Consider the following 20,346-nt stretch of genomic DNA (forward strand, 5'->3'; position numbering starts at 1 on the left):
ATGAGCAAAAAATGGATGATATCAAGTCCACTGTCTAAAATATAAAATATAAAATTGTCACTTTCCACTTACCTAATGTTCAAGTCGAGTTACCTAAATTACTTTCAGAGCCTAATACTCATCTTTTCTCAATACTCAAATTCTTTACATAATCAGTGCTTGCTTTTATTTATTAAGAGGCTGATATTCCTATCTTGATAATTTTTTATGATACATTTCTCTCTTGTTTTCCTGTACTCCTTGTCCCTTTCATCATTCATATTGACTTGTGAGCCTGTTCAAATGAGTTGAATTAGGAAGGATAAACCGTGACAAACTGAGGATAGTGTAGGCTATTGTAGTAGATGCTGTGATGTTTTGCCCAGGTTCCCCATTTAATACTGAGATATTCTTTCCCAAAGCTGCCGAGAGCATTGGCGACTGACAGCTCTCAGCTGTGTCTCTCACTGAGACTTGCCCTCAGCCTAAGAGAGCTGTCTGGCCCAAGTCATGTCCCATCTCCCCGGCCTGTGGCCAATGAGTAAAGAAGATGAACGCAGAAGGGTACTTATAAGGGCCTGGCCCGTTGCCTCAAGACAAGGCAACTCCGAAGGACCATCCGGAGTTCCCCGTGGGATGGGCTGAGGCCTTTCTTCACTGCAAGTGTTGATCCTAGTGACCTTCCTCAGTGAACTTCCTGTACCCAGATCAGGTGCAGCCGTAATAGTAAAGGCCATCATGAAGAAAACACTGGGAACAGTCATAAGTAATAATAAAACAATAAAGCTCCCATCTATTGAATTCCTACTAGATACCTGGCAGTGAGCTAGACTTTTCTAATGCTGTGCCATTTACTTTCCACAACTACCCTCTGGTGTAGGGATTGATATTCTTTTTGAGAGAAGAAAGACTCAGAAAGATAAACAACTTTCCCAAGTTTGCGTAGTTGTTGTGTAGGGAAGTTATTATTAATTCTGAAACCCAATATCTCCTAATATCTTTTATCAAACTTATAGCATATCTTGAGCTATTTAGAGAAAAAACTTCCTGCTTTCTCGGTAAGTTTAACATTAAATTATATCTTATAAATAGTGTAGATAAATACCTGTATTATGATTCTCTAGAGAAACACAACCAACAGGAGACTGTAGATACGTGTGTGTGTGTGTGTGTGTGTGTGTGTGTATAAATATTAAGAGATTTATTATAAGAATTGGCTCACACAACCATGAAGATTGACAAGTCTGAATTCCATAGGGCAGGCTGTAAGTTGGGAAATCAGTGGTGACAATGAATTCCCCAGGAGAAGCTGGCTGGCTAAAGTAGAGATAGAAATTCTTCTTTCTGACTGCTAAAATCACTGGTTCTCCCTTTAAGGCCTTCAACTAACTGGATGAGACTTCTCTCATTGCTGAAGGCAATCTCCTTTGTTGATTGTAGATGTTGTCAGCCATACATGATGTCAACTGACTAATGATTTAAATCCATGAAATACCCTCAAAGTAACAATCAGGTCAATACTTGCTTGACCAAACAACTGGACACCATAACCTAGCCAAGTTGACACATGAAATTAACCATCACAATACCCTTTATTCATTTTAGAATTTGTGAGTCAACTATTGCTCACAAATGACTTTCATATATTTATCTAAAATAACTCAACTCCTCTGAAGTTTTTACTATGACTGTGTGCTTACATTCACACTATATGAATTCTTCTGTAATATTTATAAACTCTACTATCATGAGAAATCTCCCTTCTCTTTGCCAAAAATATGGTTTTAATATATGTATAAATATAAGGGAGTTCTTCAATTCAGACCCTTAGAAGTTCAGTTTATCATTTTAGAATAAATTTGAAACCGTTTCATTACCTAAGCTAAAATACAGAAATAGAATTTTATATCTTGAAGAGAACTATTAACTCTTCCTCACTTTCTCAATATGTTATTATTTCATTTGATTCCCACAAGAACATTGTGAGTCAGACAAGTTATATATAGATGAAGAAACTCAGCCCCAGGGAGAAAAAGGGCTAAGAGGCTCACTAACAAGAATATGAGCAACACAGAGCCATTTTGACACAGCCAGCATTGTCATTTAGCTTCATTGTCATGAATGATGTTCCAAATCCGCTTTGATGTTTCAAACTACAGATGAAAAGTAAAATTAGCAGTAATTCTTCACTGTGATTTTCGATAATTGAGTCCATAAAGAGATTGCTGTGTAGTCTCACCTCTTTAAATGGACAACTAAGTTTATTTTCACCTTATCTATTTCTTGATCACTAACAAAGTGATCCTATGTTCCATAAGATCGAATCATCAAAGAGTTAAAAATTCTCCCATCAGTGTTACTGAGAATGAATTCAAAAACATCTTAAAATATCCTACAACACTTGCCTCTTCAGATGTTTTGTGGGTGTGTTTTTCCATTAATTAAAGCTCATTCTTCTGACTGCTGTAATTGTTTAATTTTATAGTGTGTGGACCCATTTTTATCAGCCTCCCCATTTTAGTCTTTTGAAGGTTCTCTCAAAATGGGTGTGACATGCAAAATGTTACGTTGCTTTTACAGCTGACAATGAGGCAAAAAATGTAGAGCACAAAGTCTCATCCCTTCTAATATAAATATTCAAATGTTTTAGATACTTTAAATCATATCTCTTCTCATTGAATATGTTATTTACAGCATTGTGGATTTCACATAGTAATTTTGGCCACCAACATAGTTTTCAAGTCAGAGAGCTGGAAGTATCTCTGATTCTTCCCTTTCTCTCACCAGCATATCCAGTAAATTATCAATTCCTATTAATTCTGTGTCTTGAATCTGTTGATTCCTCCTGTCTATTCCTGTGGTCAATGTCCTACTTCCACCACTGATTTCAACTGCTGTCATCTCACCACTGTTTATGCTGAAATCACAATCATCATGATGTTTCTAACAAGCCAATATTTTCATGTTATACCTCCAAACCTCTACACACACACACACACACACACACACACTCCCCACCTGGATGTGACTCCAGACTACATATCAAACTTTATCTTCCACCATTTTTCCCTTACACTTTATTTGGCAAGAAAATATAATGTTCTGAAAATATCATGTTCTCACATGCTGATCCACTGCCAAGAACACCGTTCCCTGACTTGTCGTTGTCACTATGCAAGCTCTTACATTTCCCTCAAGACTTAGCTTAAATTCTTTCCCCAGTGCTCCCATTATACCTTATGCATCTTTCTACCAGAGCAAGCATCAAACTATAGTGTAAATGTTTACTTGATTCTCTCCCTTCTAGTCTTTACATTTCTGGAAGTTGGGAACGTATGTATTTTCTACACCTAACACAGTAACTGGTACACATTAAAGATGAAATAAATATTTGTAAAGTTAATAAAAGAATCAATGGAGGTAGGAGTGTATGAATTAAAAACAGTCCATTTAGATTAGGCAACCAAGAAAAAATGTTGACTATAATACATAAATAACTTTATTATTTTTTGACAGAGGAAAGTTTCTTCTGTTATAATTATCATTGTCAAGGATCAACATTTTTATTCATTTTGTTTCACATGAAAATTTAAATATTTTAAATGTGCTATAAATAAGTGTTTTCTCTAGAAATAGTAATCACAGGCATTCTTAATAAAAGAGAAAAATACAATTGGTTCTAGTTTTATTGAAGCAATGCTATCTGTTTTATAGGCTTTGTGTTATTTTAAAAAGAATTCCCTAATATATCTATGTATCCAGGGGATATAATTTAACTTGCAGAGTGATGAAGCGCATAGTATAATACTTGTAGTTTTACCTTGTATGAATAATATATAAAAGAAGATTTTTCTTTTTAGTTGTTAAAAGCCTTGATAAATAAGATGCTATCTTTATTATCTAATACCACCTATGGTTAAGAATTTTTATGAGCAAATGGTCAGTTTTACATTTTGAAATATTATTGATATGTAAGCATTGTGTTTTAGACTCACTCCTATATTATTTCTCAAAGTGATTTTCAAAGAGTTGACTTTTTAAGAGGCTATTATTTTCAAGACATTTTTGAAATTCTACCTTTATATCACAGTTTCTCCTGCATCTGTTTTGTATTAAATTCTAAAGCGTGCCTTAGTGCTATGATCTGTTCAGCTTTTAGCTTTTCCAAATCCCCTAGTTTCTTTCATGGATATGTTTTTATCATATTACAATGTAACAGTGAACTTTAGGAGTCTAGAATTAATAACTCAGTCGGTACCTTCTCAATGATGTTTCCTTTCTGTCAGGAGGAAGAAGAAATTTTAGAAATAACAATTGGGCTATTCACTTCCTTTATTCATGTGATATCCCTTATATAAAAAAAGTTGAAAGGTCAACTTACAGAATTTGAAAAACATGAAATCATTATCTTTAATGAATAACTGCTGTATATGTAGGGTGTTTTTCAGTTTACACTATATGAATTATGAATTGACTCATTTTCACAAAGATTTATAGAGCACCCATACACTAAACACCAATCCAAGAAGTAAGGATTCAGTAGTGGTCAATGGACAAGCTTTCAACATCAGAAAGTGAACATTTTATTGGGAGTGAATATGTGATACACCTAAGTTATGAATATAGTCATAAATATAACTGAGCTCGAGCCCTGCCTTTGAGGAACTAAGTCTTACAGAGGAACAAACATGTACAGATACATGGCAAGAGCAATGGGAGAAGTATGTTCAGGGAGCTCAAAATTACACAGCATCCAGCCTGTGGAAGCAGAGAAGGCTTCATGAACCAAATAATGCCTGAGCCCAACCTTAGAAGGGAATTCAGAAGTTTTGCAGGCAAAAAGCAGCGGGAGATGCAGCAAAGGAAACGATATCCAGGTAGAGGCATAGCATGAGGAAAATATAAAAGATACTGAGATTTTTGTCCACAAAATCCCAATAACAAATGATGATGGGACAGTTAAAGCAAACCCCTTTTAATGTATTGCTATAATAATTCTATTTCGAAGAAAGCTTTTTATATCACAGATGAGTGTTGAGTAAATAGCCATGATTATTCTGGGCTTCAATTATAGCAAGTTACATATTTCTAGCAAAAGTAAAGCTTCTGTTTTTTCCAGATTAAATTCATGGATAAATTGTATGTTGCTTAGCATAAGTATGTGTTTCACATAAATTTACACATTGCATGAAGCTTTCTGTGGGGTGTATAAAATAGAAATTAACTATTGCAGTGTTAAGATTCAACATTCAAGGTCATTGAGATAATTCCCTGAGAAGCACTGTGTGATTTTTCTAAGAGGCTGCTTGTTATTCTAGAGCCCATTCTGAGAATACAATGCAGTTAAGGGAAAAAGGAACTAAAATCAGAATTTCTACTCCCTTCCTCCTTTATCCCTTGACTGAACTATAAATTTTTGAGGACAGGAATTACATCTATCTTGCTTACCATTGCCAGCATCTGGTATCAGGCCTGGCAAATACATTTTTTAAATAAACTATTTGTTAAATTAATTAATATATAAACATATAGAATTAAAACTTTTAATATATAGGCTTTCTCCCATTTCATTGCTTATCTGCTAGACTGCAGCACCCCCGCCTCAAAAGAAATGTAGTATTCTCAGGAAATTTTTTGATACATGTTTTCAGTTTACAAATATTGAATGATTATCTGTAAGGTTCGTAACACCATTCTAGGGCAGGAAATATATGTTTGAGCAAAGCATGGTCTCTCCCTTCCAGAGCTTATATAGTCTAGATTAATAAACATGCACATAAACAACTATTTAATGTGACAGGCTTTATAATATTGAAATCTATACTGCTGAGAGAAATAAACTCTGGAGGAGAAATTTGAATTATTAGCCAGATATGTCATTGACAGAAAGACTTTTTAGAATTAACAGTCAACAGAATCCAACTAACCTCATAACTAAGGTCATTCAACCAAGTAATGTAAGGTATGGAATAATCTGACTGCTAATGCTTAAATTATCTTAAAATCAAACTGTTTCTCATCATTTACTTTATATGTTTTATAAAACCAAAGTAATTATCTATTTTGAAACAAAATTAGCTAAAATAATTTAGAATGCATTAACTGTGAAGATATAGTTTATACTAAATAGTTTAAGAGTTATGTGCCAAAGAGCCTGATTTAAACTATGAAATACTGTATTTTATCATTAACTATTGATAGCCTCACAAATAAATATAGCATATTGGCAAAATTTGTTTTCAATTACTTCTGAAATATAACAATAGTATTTTCTAAAAGCATTTCTGCAACCTCTACTCTAATTGCCATTATCCATCATTTAAGTATTAAGGAATACCAAAAGACTTGAGGCTTTCCTGAAATGAGGGACTGTGTGTCAAGCTTTGCTCACCGCATCCAACAAATAAGTTACCATTTTGAGCAGCCTGCTGTGTGCCTCTGGTGTTTAAAATAACTTTAGCTAGTGTTAGAGATTCGAGCAATTCCCTAAGAAATTAAGAATCATTTTTTTCTTGACTAACTTTTTTTGGATTTTGCCCATATTGCTGTTTCCAACCAAAATTCTGACTAGAATAATCTGTTGGCATGTTTTATTTTTATGTTTTGGATGTTGATATTTAAATATCTTTAGAGAGGAAAAAATTTTAGTTTAAATATCAGGCATTTATCCCATACCTATAAGAAAGGAATTAAGGAGTAGTTACCCTAAATATACAGAGGTGAGAAACAAACATACTGTGTATCATTTAGTTTTTGCTGCAAAACAAAACCACACAAAAACTTACTGATTCTGTGGGTTGGCAGTTTGGGCTGGGCTCACCTGGACAGTCCATCTACACTCATGCATCTGCAATTAATTGCCAGTCAATTGAGAAGTTCTGATTCTGGAGGTCAGCTGGCTATTGGCTGGGAGTACAGGGACAAGTGGGCGACATGTTTCTCATCATCCATCAAGTTAGCCCAGGCTGGTTCACATGGAGGTCTCAGGGTTAGAAGAACACGAGCGTGGAAGCTAAAAGTCCTCTTAGACCTAGGCTCAAAACATGCAGTGTCACTTCTGCCACATTCTGTCAGTCAAAACAAGTCATAGGGCCATACCAGATTCAAAGGATGGGGAAATAGACTCTACGTCCTGTTGGGAATAACTACAAAGTTTTGTGAGCATGTTTGCAATCTACACTGTCTGTCTTCTCGGACCACAATTTTTTTACATTTCTCTAACTTGCTACCCTCATCCCAGAATCCACATAAGTTTCATTCATTCATGGTTCCAGTTGCTCTGTCAGTTGGTTTTTGCTGAAAAACAATCCCCCAAAATTTATTACCCAATTCTATGGGTCAGTAATTTGAGTTAGGCTCAGTTAGGTGGTTTTCTGCTTCTGCTTGTCTCATCTAGGCTCATTAATGCTTTTATAGTCAGCTATCAGGACGACTGGGAGCTATTTGGGGGAGGGGACTGCAGTTGCACAACTAGGACTCTTGTCTATGCTCCAAGTAGTTTCTTTACCCTGCATTAGGGTTAGGCCATGGCTGTCATAGGTTTTCCAAAATATTAATCCCTGGTCATGTGCATATTTTAAGCATTTGTTTGTTCCATGTTTGATAACATATCATTGACCAATACAAGTCACTTGGTGAAGGACAGAGTCAGTGTGAGGGTATGGATCCAAAGAGACATGAAAAAATTTAGGGTCATTACTGCAACAATTTACCTCACAGTCTAAATACTTAATTATCAGTGCTAAATGATCCTTACCTTCAGTTCTGAGATCAGTTTTAAGATTAAACTAAAAGCTAGATTATGTATGTAGTTTATATAGGGGGAAAAATGAGCCTTTGAAAAATAATCATTTGCCCAAGTCTAAACCATATGCTGCCACTAACCAATATAAACTAGATCAACTGCTCTGACTAAATTAACCATTGACTGAATTGACCCTTTGTTATTGAATTAAGTTAAGCAGACCAAAGCACTCAAACTGATTATACAGTCCTTTTCCATTTTTTGTGTTTTTTTTCTCTTTTTAAAATTGTTAGGAAATTTCAGTCCCTTACTTGTTAATAAAACATTAGAAGTGGAGAGATATTAATAGGGAAAGAATTTTTAAATAAAAAGTTAATTAATTAATTTGTATTTCAGAAAAATAGCACATTCTGAGACTATTATATTTGCCACTTCATCTGTTCATTTTAAAATAATCCCTGTTAAATGTTTCTACCAAAAATTGGTTCTAGTGAGTTCTGTGGTTTAACTGTGTTTGATAGGAAAGACTATGGTTATATCTAAAATAAACGTGAAATACACTTAACATCCCATATCCAAAATGAATTCCATAGGCTCTTTTAGCCAACATGCTCCAGATATTTCTCATTAATGAGTGGTGATATCTTATTTGTGTTATCATTGACTTGTTGCAAGTCAAATGATAGGAGGAAATACAAATATTTATGAAACACTTCATATTCTAGGATTAAAAGGATTTATTATATAAAGATATTGTAACAGTGGAATAATCTAAGGAAAATGGTAGTGGTAAAAATAATTAGCTACCTGAAGTTCATGTTCAATTTCTTCGTGCAATAGTTCTGTTTCCTATGAAATTTAAGTTCATTACTGTGCTTTGTAATTGTGGCTTTAAGGTATACAGATTGTAGGAGGTGAATGTGTTTTTCAAATATTAAACTTGAGAGTTCAAAAGATTTTAGAAGTTTTCAAAGCCATATGAAGATGAAAATAAAGATTGCCAGTGTATATTGATTAAACGCATATGAGACTTGAAATCAAGGTTATAATATAGCTCACGGTAGGCACTTTTGTTTTTGTTTAAGACCTTGGACACAAAGGTGGAAGTTTCCATCTGTGAACACAATGGCAGAAAATTGGTTTTTCATGAGTCAGATGATTATCTTGTAAACACCAAAAAATACCAGGAATACCATCAAAATCCTTCAGAAAATCCTCCAAAAATTTCTATATATTAATGACTGCAATCTCAATATATGAAATCAACAGACTTGAAAAGTCAACTCAACAATATGACTTGATACATTGAAAGATAATTCAAAAATAGATTGTATATTGGTCTGCATTTAGAAATCTCATGTGTAGACAAGATACATTTGAAAAAATATAACTGAGTATGTCTAGGTATTCCACAGCATACAATATGTTTGACTAAGACAGAAATAGAATGGCCCATATCAGCTTGAGATATGCCAATGACATCAAGCTCTAGTCAAACCTGAAAATCCAGAAATCAGTTATAAAATGTCATCTTTAGTGGGTCTAGAAGTTCTTGACAAGTCTCATCAAGCATCATAAGCTTCATGTTTGCTGTATCGTCAGTGTTACCCGTGAGTAGTTCTTAATGTTAAAAGCAAAGTGACATACTAACACTGAGGTTTTGGATTTCAGTTGCCAGCATTTGCACAACTCTGCTGGGGAATAGATAATAGCAAGAGAACTTTGTAACAGCTTTACCAAGATTAAAATAGAACCTTTTCAAAGAGACTTTAAAAGAATGTGTGAAGAACAATTTCAAGTGAAGACTAAAAGAATGAAGCTATAGATTGCTGACATACAACTATTGTGCTTTACCAGCCTAACATTCAACAAAATGAAATATAAAGAATCTTGTTAACAGATGCCTCAGGAAGTAAGTCAGAGTGGCAGAAGCATAAAGAAACTAAGTTATAAATACACCATCTGTAGTTATAAACAGAAAGGCAATCTTCATGAGGGCAAATGTAGGAAGAGCTACCTATCAGGTATTAATTGTTTTAGCCAACACAAACTGCTCAGTTTATAGTATAATAGCCATGTAAACAGATAACAAAAGCTTGGTGCTTCACCGTGGTAACCTTATCTTTTAACTCTAAATCAAACTAAGATGTTCCTTTTTCATCACAATAAAAGTAAATTTATTTTTAATTATGTAAATAATATATACATCTGCAGATTATTAAGCATGCTAAAATTAGAATAAAATAAAAATCACTTAGAATTTTACTACTTTGAGGTAATCCACCATTAATCTTTGTAAGTAATGTTTCCATGCATTTCTTCCAGCATACACAAACACACCTTTTACACATGTGAGATAATATTGTGTATGCTATTTTTATTTGGATGATTTTTCCCCCTACTTTTCTCCTCCTGTGACAGAATACTCCCAACTCCACATCTATCCTACCTAGTTAAGCTATTAATATCCTAACATGTAACCTTCTATATTTCCCTCTGTCTTCCTATAATCCTAGGCAGGTTCTCATATGTACTGGGATATTTTTGTCATTGTTTTATAAAAATTGTATCATATTTCATATACTATTTCTGCATCTCATTACTCTCACAATAATCTTGGAATGCCATCGTATCACCTATTGCATACTTTTCAATGGGGCATCATATTGTATGTATGGCCAAAACTCAATTTGTTTATATAAATGAATATTAACTTTGTCTCCTGTTTTGAGCATTTATAAACAATGCTATAGAAAACATCCTTAAATATCTATATCTTTATGACTTGATACTTTTATTTCTATGGTGCAGATTGCCAGGAATGAAGTTAAAGAATAAAACTAGCATTCAGTAGAATAGATGCTGCCAGATTTTCTTCCAGAAATGATATAATATCAAAGTATACTTCTGGGTGACAGCATTGTAGTAAAAAATTATTAGAGAGAGGGCAAGAGTCCTTGGTCTAGGCCCAGAGTTGTCCCTACTTAGCTGTCTGACCCTGGGTGAGTCTTGTCACCTCTCTGGGCCTTTGTCTTCAAAGTTAAGAGGTTAGAGTAGATGATTCCTAATACTCCAAATTATTTCTAAATATCTATTATTTTTTTAAAGTTTATATTCAAAAACTATAACCAAAGCAATGACCTAGTTATGGGGTCCAAGAACAGTGAAATCATTTCATTTTTTTTGTTTTTTACACCAAGCATTGTTCAGGAAGGAGCACTGATAGTTCCCAAATCACTTTTCTCTTCATTAAATATTGCATACCTGCTTGATTCATGGAAGATGTTTCAAAGTCTTGTGATGTCCCCAGAATTGGAAAATTCCCAATGCAGAACGTGTTCCAAACAGGAAAAATATTTCAAATCATAATTCTTCCCTGTGGCTAAGAATATGTTCATATATGTATATATATATATATATATATATTTGTACATGATAGAAGATTTCCCTGAAGCTAAATAAAACCTAAAACTAACAGTTAGCTTATAGGTTACAGCAGTATTCTTTTCTCTGGGTAAGAGATCAATATCCCTTATTTTGTATAACCACTTCAAAAAAATTCCACATGTATTGAAATATTCAAATTCTATTCATCTGTAATCTCAGGACCAAATATACATGCATATGTGATCATGGTGTTACTGTCAATTCAAAGGCATACAAATTTAAAGTCTTATAAACATAATTCTAAATGCGTTTGTCAATGACTGCAGTTGAAAGCAATGATCACTGTGGTCCCTTGTAATAATGAGAACTGTATTATATAGTCATTGTGAGGCACATTAGTAGAAAATGGCCTCAGTGATAATTTTCTGTCTCAATCTGAGTAAACTCTGATTTTCATAGGTTAAATAATTGTTGACTTTTCTTTCATAAAATTGCAAAGCCTAAGTAAATCTTGTTATTAAAAGTGAGTTCTCTGTTGCAAAGTGTCTTGATCTCACTTTCAAAATGTCAGTTGAATTTGACTGAGAGTCCTTGACCTTGAACTTTTCATAGCTGTGTTAGGTTTGACCCATTTATTCAATTTGACCTTTTCTTTTTAACTGAACTATTCTTCCTCTGTTTGAATCTTCATTGGAAAATTGCTGTTGTAGTCCACAATCTAAGCAGTGGACTGAGTAGTTTATCTTTTCTGACATTGATGGGTTTGAATTCCCTAAATTCTGAGTATTTTTGAAGTTGATGAGCAACTTCCTGATTGTCAAAGGCAGCACTGAAATAAATGCCGTGATCCAAATTTCGTTCTTTTGCAGTGAGGGGCTTTTTCATTCAGAAACTTATTCCTAAGCATTAGTAACTATCAATTTAGCAAAAGAACACTTAGTATTTGTCATTGAAGCACATAGTTGAAATAATACAGCTACTTGTTGAAGATTACGCTTGTTAAAATATTTGCCAGTACTGCAAATAAAATGTGATTACCTCATAAATTTGAATTTTGAGGGAAAATTTGAAACAACCAGATATTTATTAACCAGCAATACAGCTTGAGAAATGCTGATATAAAATTAAGTATTCCAAAAGGAATATTATGTTTTGTAGAAGGGTTAAGTGTAAGTTTCTTCACCATTTTATTCCTTTTTTCTTCATTTAAAAATGTCAATATTGTTATTCCACACAAAACATATTCTTTCATATATATGAAGAGGATTCTATATGCCAGATTCTATGCTATGCACTTAGTGGACAAAACATGGTAGTGAATAAGGTTGATACCATGAAATCATGGTTGATGCTCATACCATCAAAAAGTAGTTTAAAAAGTCTCTATGTGATAGTTACCCAGTAGATACTAAGGCCATTTCTTTCTTTGAGTCTTTGATGGTTCAAGAGGATGAAATGAGAAACAATTTTATGTTTGAGAAACAATTTTATGTTTCAGCACAGCAAGTCATGGGCTGGAAATATTTCCTTTAAATTGTTCCTGAAAATGAAAAGTTTTTTTTTTACCTCATATAATTCCTCCCATACTTTATATAGACAACTAAAAGAAGCTAGTCAATCCTTGCAACCTTCTGCCTATAAATCTCCTTAATCAGATTCCTAAGTTTGTTAGATATCCTTTTCTATCTTCCACAATACCACAAGCAACAGTTTTGCTAGTTTTTTCTGCAGAAACTTAGATCTCCTTTTCTCTGGCCTCCAATTACAATCTCCTCACTGTTTCTTCAGCCTCCATTAACAGTTTATTTGAGGTCCTTCCTTATCTTGGACTGACAGTCAGGATGTTTTGGGAACATACCCCTGAAATTCTGAAGGATCCTACAGCCACACACTTGAGATCTGAGGACAGCCTTAATTTGGTAACACCCTGGATTTGATGTCTGCCAGGGCCATTTCTTATTTTGATAGTCCTCTGCCATTTGGAGAGATGGGGGATGAGAAGCCATTTTGTTTTGAAAACCAGCTAGTCCTGCTTTATAGTTCCTCTATATCCTATTTGAGAAAAGTGTGGTTCTCTCTTTTTGGCTCATCTTTCTATAGTTTATTATACATAGCTTAAAGTCTTCTTAAAATAATAAAATATAGCTTATTATACACAGTAAAAATCTTCTTCCTGAAAATCTCCTTAGCCAAATCCATAGCTTATCCACTGCAGATAATATGTTAGCCACATTATTTCAAGAGATAGTGTTGCCAAACTTTCTGACACTAAATGGTCACCTTTTGTCCAGTCTTCAATAATTTCCTCAAAGTCCTTCAAGTCCTTATCAAGAGACTCCTCGAGGCCAGTCCAGCTTTCACTATTAATGTCTTCAGGACACAGCTTCTGTATATCTAACCCCAAAGTTAATGTCACATGTTTAGGTTTTAGTTGCATCAGCAGCCCACTTCCAAGTACAAATTATTTTATGGTTATTCATTGCTGTATAGAAAGCCACCTCAACACTTAATTGTGTAAAACAACTTTTTTTTTTTGTAACACCATTTTACTCTGCTGACAGTTTGTTGAGTCAGGAAAGCAGGTAGTTCACAGCAAGTATGGCTTGAAACCTGGGGAGAGTTTCAATCTGTTCCACAATAGCTGAGACTTTAGTTGGGGTATCCAGATGGCTGGAGATGGCTTTATATTTCAGTGGGTTCTATATGCCTTGAGTGTCTGATTTGTATGAATTCCCCACTTCTCTACTGTTGCTTCTCCAGGGACTAGAATGCCCAAGGTGGTTTCTTCATTCATGTATCTGGTATCTGGACTAGAATGCTTTAAACAACTATGGATGTCTAGATTTTTGTCTTTCTCCATGTAGTCTCTTTGTGTTGCTATCTTGGCCTTTTTTATTTTTTGGAGCATGGTAGTTTCAGAGTAATCCAATTTTTTTACATGACAGCTGGTTTCTACCATAATGAATGTTCCAAGAGGCCTAAGAAGAAATTATAAGTCACTTATTTCCATAATATCACTTCTCCAGCTTCCTATTGGTAATAAAAGGTCACCAAGACCTGTCCAAATTCAACGGTAATGAAATCAGACTCAATCTCTCAATGGAACAAGTAACAAAATACGGACATTCTTAGTCTACCAGAGTAAAGTGTGGACATTCTTAGTCTACCAGAGTAAACAAGTAGCTAAATTCTAGTATAGAACTTATTCTAGATTATCAAGCATAATTATTAATAATTATTATTATTATTAATTGTAAGTATTAAGCATGATAGATTATTTGTGCAATGCTATATACAAGTGGTGTCACCAAAAAGCACAGGAGCCAATGTAGTGTAAAGCAGAAAGCAGATTGTGAGATTCATTATCATAATGTCATGTTTCACCGTAATAAGATAAATATCTCACCATTGGCTCTTAGGACAGATTTTAAATTCTCCACAGTGCAATGCTTAGACACCTTGCTAATAGGAAAGTGGAACAAACATAAGCAGGAAAGAAGTGAGCATAATTGAAGATAAAAATTGAATTCATTGGGAGCACTGAAGCCCAATTCCAATTGCTTGCCAATATTGTGCCCTAGAGAGATATTAGGGATCACAAGGCAGGGCCAACCTCAGTGCCCCAGAAGGGGTGATAGGCAAGATTATATGTAAATTTGGCCATTAACCAATGACAGGAGAAGGAGAGAAATGGAAGCAGGAGAATGGAGCAGATAGGTCCCTTCTAGTTTCATAGGACTCAGCATTAGCTTCCCTCCCCCATGATGCCAGCAACCCAAGTTCAAAGAGAAATTGCTTGTATCCATGAGCCCCAAGCATAAAGAAGACACACAAACAACTGGCCTCCTTCAAGACTTATTATTAGAGTTTAATGGAAAAATCAGTGAAACTCAAAGTGATCTCCTACATTCCCAAGACTTTGGATTTATGGCAATATGAAGTCAGTACTGATTCTAACTGATGAGTAAAATTATAGCTACAATATTCTGCCTGCCTGGGCTCCACTGATTGTAAACATGTATTAGAAATCCTACAGGCAGCTCTGAGTATTCTTCTACATGGCCAGGATGGGCTATGAAAACACTAACAGAATAAAACTCAATTTATCCTTGCATCTGCTATATGATGGTATAACAAAACAGTGTTAACCTTAAAAGATAAATTGAAGATATGACGACTAGAAAAGAGAGAACAGATACATTGATATATCAGTAAAATGTTAATCCATCCAAATTACGCACTTGGGTTATGTTTTAGTTTCCTGGTCTGTGTAAAGCAAATATCATAAAATAGTTCACCTTGAACAATGGGATTTTATTAGCTTATGGTTCTGAAGCCAAGAAAATGTCCAAATCAAGACATCTTCAAAGCGATGCTTTCTTCCCAAAGACTGGCTGCTGGTGATCCATAGCTCCTCTGCCACATGGCAAGGCACATGGCAGTGTCTTTTGGTCTCTCCCTTCTTTCAGGGTTTTATTGATTTCGGCTTCTTGCTTCCATGGCTTTTTTTTTCTCTCTCTGTGTTAATTCCATTTAAAAAGATCTCCAGTAATAGGATTAAGTCCCATTCTAAATGAGGTGAGTCACACCTTAACTGAAGTAGCCTCATCAAAGGATCCTACTTACAATGGGTTTGCACCCACAGGAATGGATTAGAGTTAAGAGCATGTTTTTCTGGGGGTACATACAGCTTCAAACCTGGCCAATTATTTAGTAAGTCAAACCTGGCCAATTGTCTTTGAATTAAAGCTGGGTCACTATAGCTAATACATGGTCAAATGAAGTCATGTCAGCTGAGAGTCAGAGATGGTCCTTATGGTGGGAAGCAAATTGAGGATTCTAAAGCTTACAGTCACAGAAAGGTAAATGATGGTGTAAGAAAATGTGGTTGATGAGTCATATTATCAGAAGGGTGATTTTCGCATTTCAAAGAGAAAAGCAGCATTTTATGTCTAGAGGTGGCTGATGAAAAGCAGTCATAAAAGAATGAGCTTTCATAATAATCTGAGGTTTATTTAGAGAACTAATTTCTAATAAGAGTTTTGAAAGGCTATTACCAAACCATTTACCATATAAATGAAACTTTTATTTTGATACACTTGCCAAATTTTCCCTTAACAGATGCTAGTGAATCAAATTACCTGCAGGTTTAGACATAACAAGGAGTGGCTCCATATGCTACATAGTAGAATGGAAAGAGCACTTGACCAAGGATCAGGTGACTAAGGCTCTGCTCCTGACTTCACACTTAATTTGCCCTTGGGCAAGTCATCTTTGCCTTCAGTTTTCTCAGCTGCCATAGGAATTGGTTGGACTCGATGATTTGTTATTTCTCTTTCCACACTAAAATTAACTTTTTCTTTCATGATTTTTTTGTACTGTTCTCTATTATAACAGCCCTTAATGCATGTCTACCTCTCACATTGCATTGTGAGTTTTTCAAAGATATGAATTATCTTTCCTTTATCTAGTAGCATGTGTAGATCAGTTATAGCAGATTTTTTCTCTTGTGCCAAGTCTAACTGAATCACCCTGCTAAGAAGAATCCATAGGTTGGGGGTGCAGCTCAGCCATGTTGCTAGAGGAGTAAAGGAGAAGGGCATTGCTTCAGGGTGCCTATTATTTGCCATTTCCTGTCTAGACAAAATAGACACTCTAATAAATGCTTAATAAATGAATGAAAAAACAATTCCATAACTGTTGTACATGTGCTCTCAGGTCTCATAAAGGAGAATGTGCAGCTACTGTAAAATGTTATTATTCTAGAGCTTTCCCAGTTGTCATGCTATAACTAATTGTTTACAAAGCACAGGTAATGCATGGATGAACAAAATTTTTTCTGACTAGTTTTGTCACCTTTATGTATCTTCAGTGCTAGGTAATTGAAGAAGCATATACTTAGCTGAGAGATAGTACGGCTATCCCATTACTAGGCAATGGTATAATTCACCCTGAGGAAAAAAATGCTTATTGTCTGTCATGATTTTTAACATCTTTTTACCTGCCAGTGTTGCCTCATTGAGCCAACCTATGGACCAGGTGTTATTCAGATTATAAAATATTATTACTGAAGAGACTCCACAAGCAAGCTGATCCATCATACAAACACTAGAGAGAATTTTCTTAAAACATTAAAGATGTGCTTTTGAATGCCACATTTGTTTAGAATTTTCTGAAAGAAAACTGGTCTGCCATTGCACTTAGAAAACCACCAACTTCTAAGCAAGGCTCAGAGTCACTCTGTGGTCCCTTCCCTAAGACTGTACAGTTTTGAGGAAATCCCCACCTCCATTCTTCAAAGTGTGAGATGTCATCCTCCTTTGTTTGTCACCAATAAACCAAGTGTAGACTGAACAGGTTGAAGCTGACAGAGGTGTGTCATCAAACTTTGCATTTGTATGGAATTGCATGAATAAAGCAGAAAGAATATTTGGAGAGAATAACATATAAATATACTAATGTCTGGATTGGTCTACACCACAGTCAGTATACACGTTCAAGTGGATCCCTTTGTTTTTCACACAAGCCTTAAGAAGATGTAATCTATTCTGTTTCTATTTTTTGTGCCAACATCCATTGTGTAAATACTGCCAGTCAGTGAAGCATAAGAGAGAAGGTACAGACATTAAGGTAAGAGAGGGTAAATGTTTTACACTTGACAGAATGGTGCATGGCAACTCCTTGAAAGTTTTTCCAAAGAGCACCATTGCCTAGTATGGGCAATAAGTGCTCTAGGAACGCAGGCAATGCCAGTGTAGACGGGAGTGGTCAACAGGACCCACTTTATGGGCATTTGACCTGTTCAATTGTATAGGACCCCACACTGAGAAGGGCCCCATGCTTAGAGTAAAGCTCTGCTGCCATCATTTTGAATCTCTTAATAATTTTTGAACAGGGAGCCCCACATTTTCATTTTGCACTGAGGCCTGAAACTTATGTAGCCAGTCCTGGTGATCAGTGTTTCTGAACCAGGTAAGACTTGAACACAGTTTTACATATGGGATAGGATTTGGAAACTAGGGAACTGCTCGTAGAAAGGTGAAGACAATACATTTTCCACAATAATGAGAGACGAGAGAAGTTGAGTCCCAAAACCACATGATGTATCATTTCACACACACTTGAGTGGCTATTAAAAAAATAAAAATAATCAAATATAAAACAGAAAAAAGCAAGTGTTGGTGAGGATGTGGAGATATTGGAACCTTCGTGCATTGCTGACAGGAATGTAAAATAGTATAGCCATTGTGGAAAACAGTTTAACTGTTCCTCAAAAAGTTAAACGTAGAATTACCATGTGATTGAACAGTTCCAAGGTTACATATATACACAGAATAACTGAGAACATGACTCAGATACTTGTACACCAATGTTCACAGCAGCATTATTTACAATATCCAGAAGGCTGAAATAACCTAAGTATCCATCAACAGATGAATGGATGAGCAAAATGTGATAAAAAAAAATACAATGGAAAACGTTCAGCCATAAAAGGAATGAAATTCTGATGCATACTACAGCAGAAATGAACCTTGAAAACATGATGTTAAGTGAAATAAGCCAGACATCAAAAGAAGAAATATTGCAAGATTCAACTTATGTGAGGAATCAAGAATAGGTAAATTCATAGAGGCAGCAAGTATAATGGGGTTTGCCAGGAGCTGAGAGGAAGGGGAGATGGGGTGTTTATTGCTTAATGGGCTCAAAGTTTCTGTTTGGAATGATGAAAAACTTCTGCAACTAGTAGTAGTGGTTAAATAACATTGTGAATATACTTAATATCACTCAAGTGTACATTTTTAAATGGTTAAAAAAATTAAAAAGGTAGACTAAATCCAACCTTAAATGCAAGATAAAGAAGTTGGACTGTCAAGATTTTCACAATGGTAAATAAAAATCCGTTTTTAAGAAGGAACAGTCTAGCAGTGGCATGTCAGATCAGTCAGAGTGAGAGACAGAGAGGACACAACAAAGAAGATATAAAGAGCTGGTTTGAGAGCTACTATTAAAAATATAAACAATGACATCATGCTCATGGAATGATTGCTCAAACTAAATGAAAGCACAGAGAAAAAGAAAAAATATCTGGACTCAGCCTGGATATGGTGCTATGAGATAATGGACCCATTTCTCTCATTTACATCACATGCAAGCCCAGATGCAGGTATGAGGAAAACTGCTCCACATGCCCTCCCTGTTTCATCCCTTGAGCTGTCTTAGACTAGACACTCATGAGTTCAGAGCCTGTACTTTCTTAGAGTTCCAGGGCCAGGAAAGTGCTACACTAGAGCTAGAATTTAGATGTTCTCATTCCTGTTCCTATGATTTTATACTTAGCTATAGTGTCACATTTTTAAAAATAGCAAGAGGCATATTTAAAAAAAAAAAGTTAGATACTTATTAAAAATTTACTATTGCTATGGAAAACTTTGATATCCAGTTTGTTAAGGGGATGAATGCCAATTAAAGAAACATTCCTTTTGGCTAAGAGTGCAATTATGGTGCACTTTAAACATAATATTTATCAAACACTATGTGCCAGACACACTGCTATGGACTTTAATTGCATTCTCCCCTTGAAGCTCTAAGAGAAGCTCTGAGTGACTAAGTCATTTTCCCAAGTTCAAGATCTAATGAGTGGTAAAGCAGCAATTCACACAATTCTATGTCATTCTATAACCTCTGTGTACTCTTTAAGCACTCTTTTCCACTGTCTTCTTCAGTAGTTTTTTCCTATGTCCCATCCAAATTTCTTTGAGAGAGAAAAAGGGGAATACTGTCAGCCATAACTAAGGAAGGGAGCAAGCCATTCATGCGTTCATTAGTTCACATAATGACCACGCACTGCACCAGTACCTACCTCACCTCTGGGAAAGGCCCATAGTGGACCTCAAAGGAGACCAAAAATGGCAAGTGCTAGTTCAGAGATGAGAGCCAAGTGCCATTGGAGCATAGACAGTGGCAGAGCTAATGGAGCCTACAAAGTCCAGAAAAGCTTAACCAGAGAGATGGCATTTGAGTAGTGTCTAAAAGTAGCTTTCCAGGCAAAGAAAGGAGAAAGAAAACCCTCAATAGAAAAACAGAGCTGTGCAGACAGGCAGAGTTATGGGAAGTATTCCTGTGTATGGGAAAATGTGAGGTTAGTGTTGTAGAAGCACAGAATTCGGTCACAGGATGGGGGATCATGCTGTGAAGTGCCTTCTGTGTTGAAATAAGGAGTTTAGACTTTATCCTAA

The 20,346-nt window shown here is 35.3% G+C and overlaps 1 protein-coding gene across 1 annotated transcript in view; it reads left to right on the top strand.

The window, feature by feature from the left end:
- CNTN5 (contactin 5) overlaps positions 1-20,346 on the top strand; it is a 1,285,703-nt gene that overhangs the window by 1,170,534 nt on the left and 94,823 nt on the right. The gene's annotated exons all lie outside the window — the stretch shown is intronic.

Source organism: Choloepus didactylus, chromosome 6 (genome assembly GCF_015220235.1).
Source record: "Choloepus didactylus isolate mChoDid1 chromosome 6, mChoDid1.pri, whole genome shotgun sequence".
Classification (NCBI taxonomy): Eukaryota; Metazoa; Chordata; class Mammalia; order Pilosa; family Megalonychidae; genus Choloepus; species Choloepus didactylus.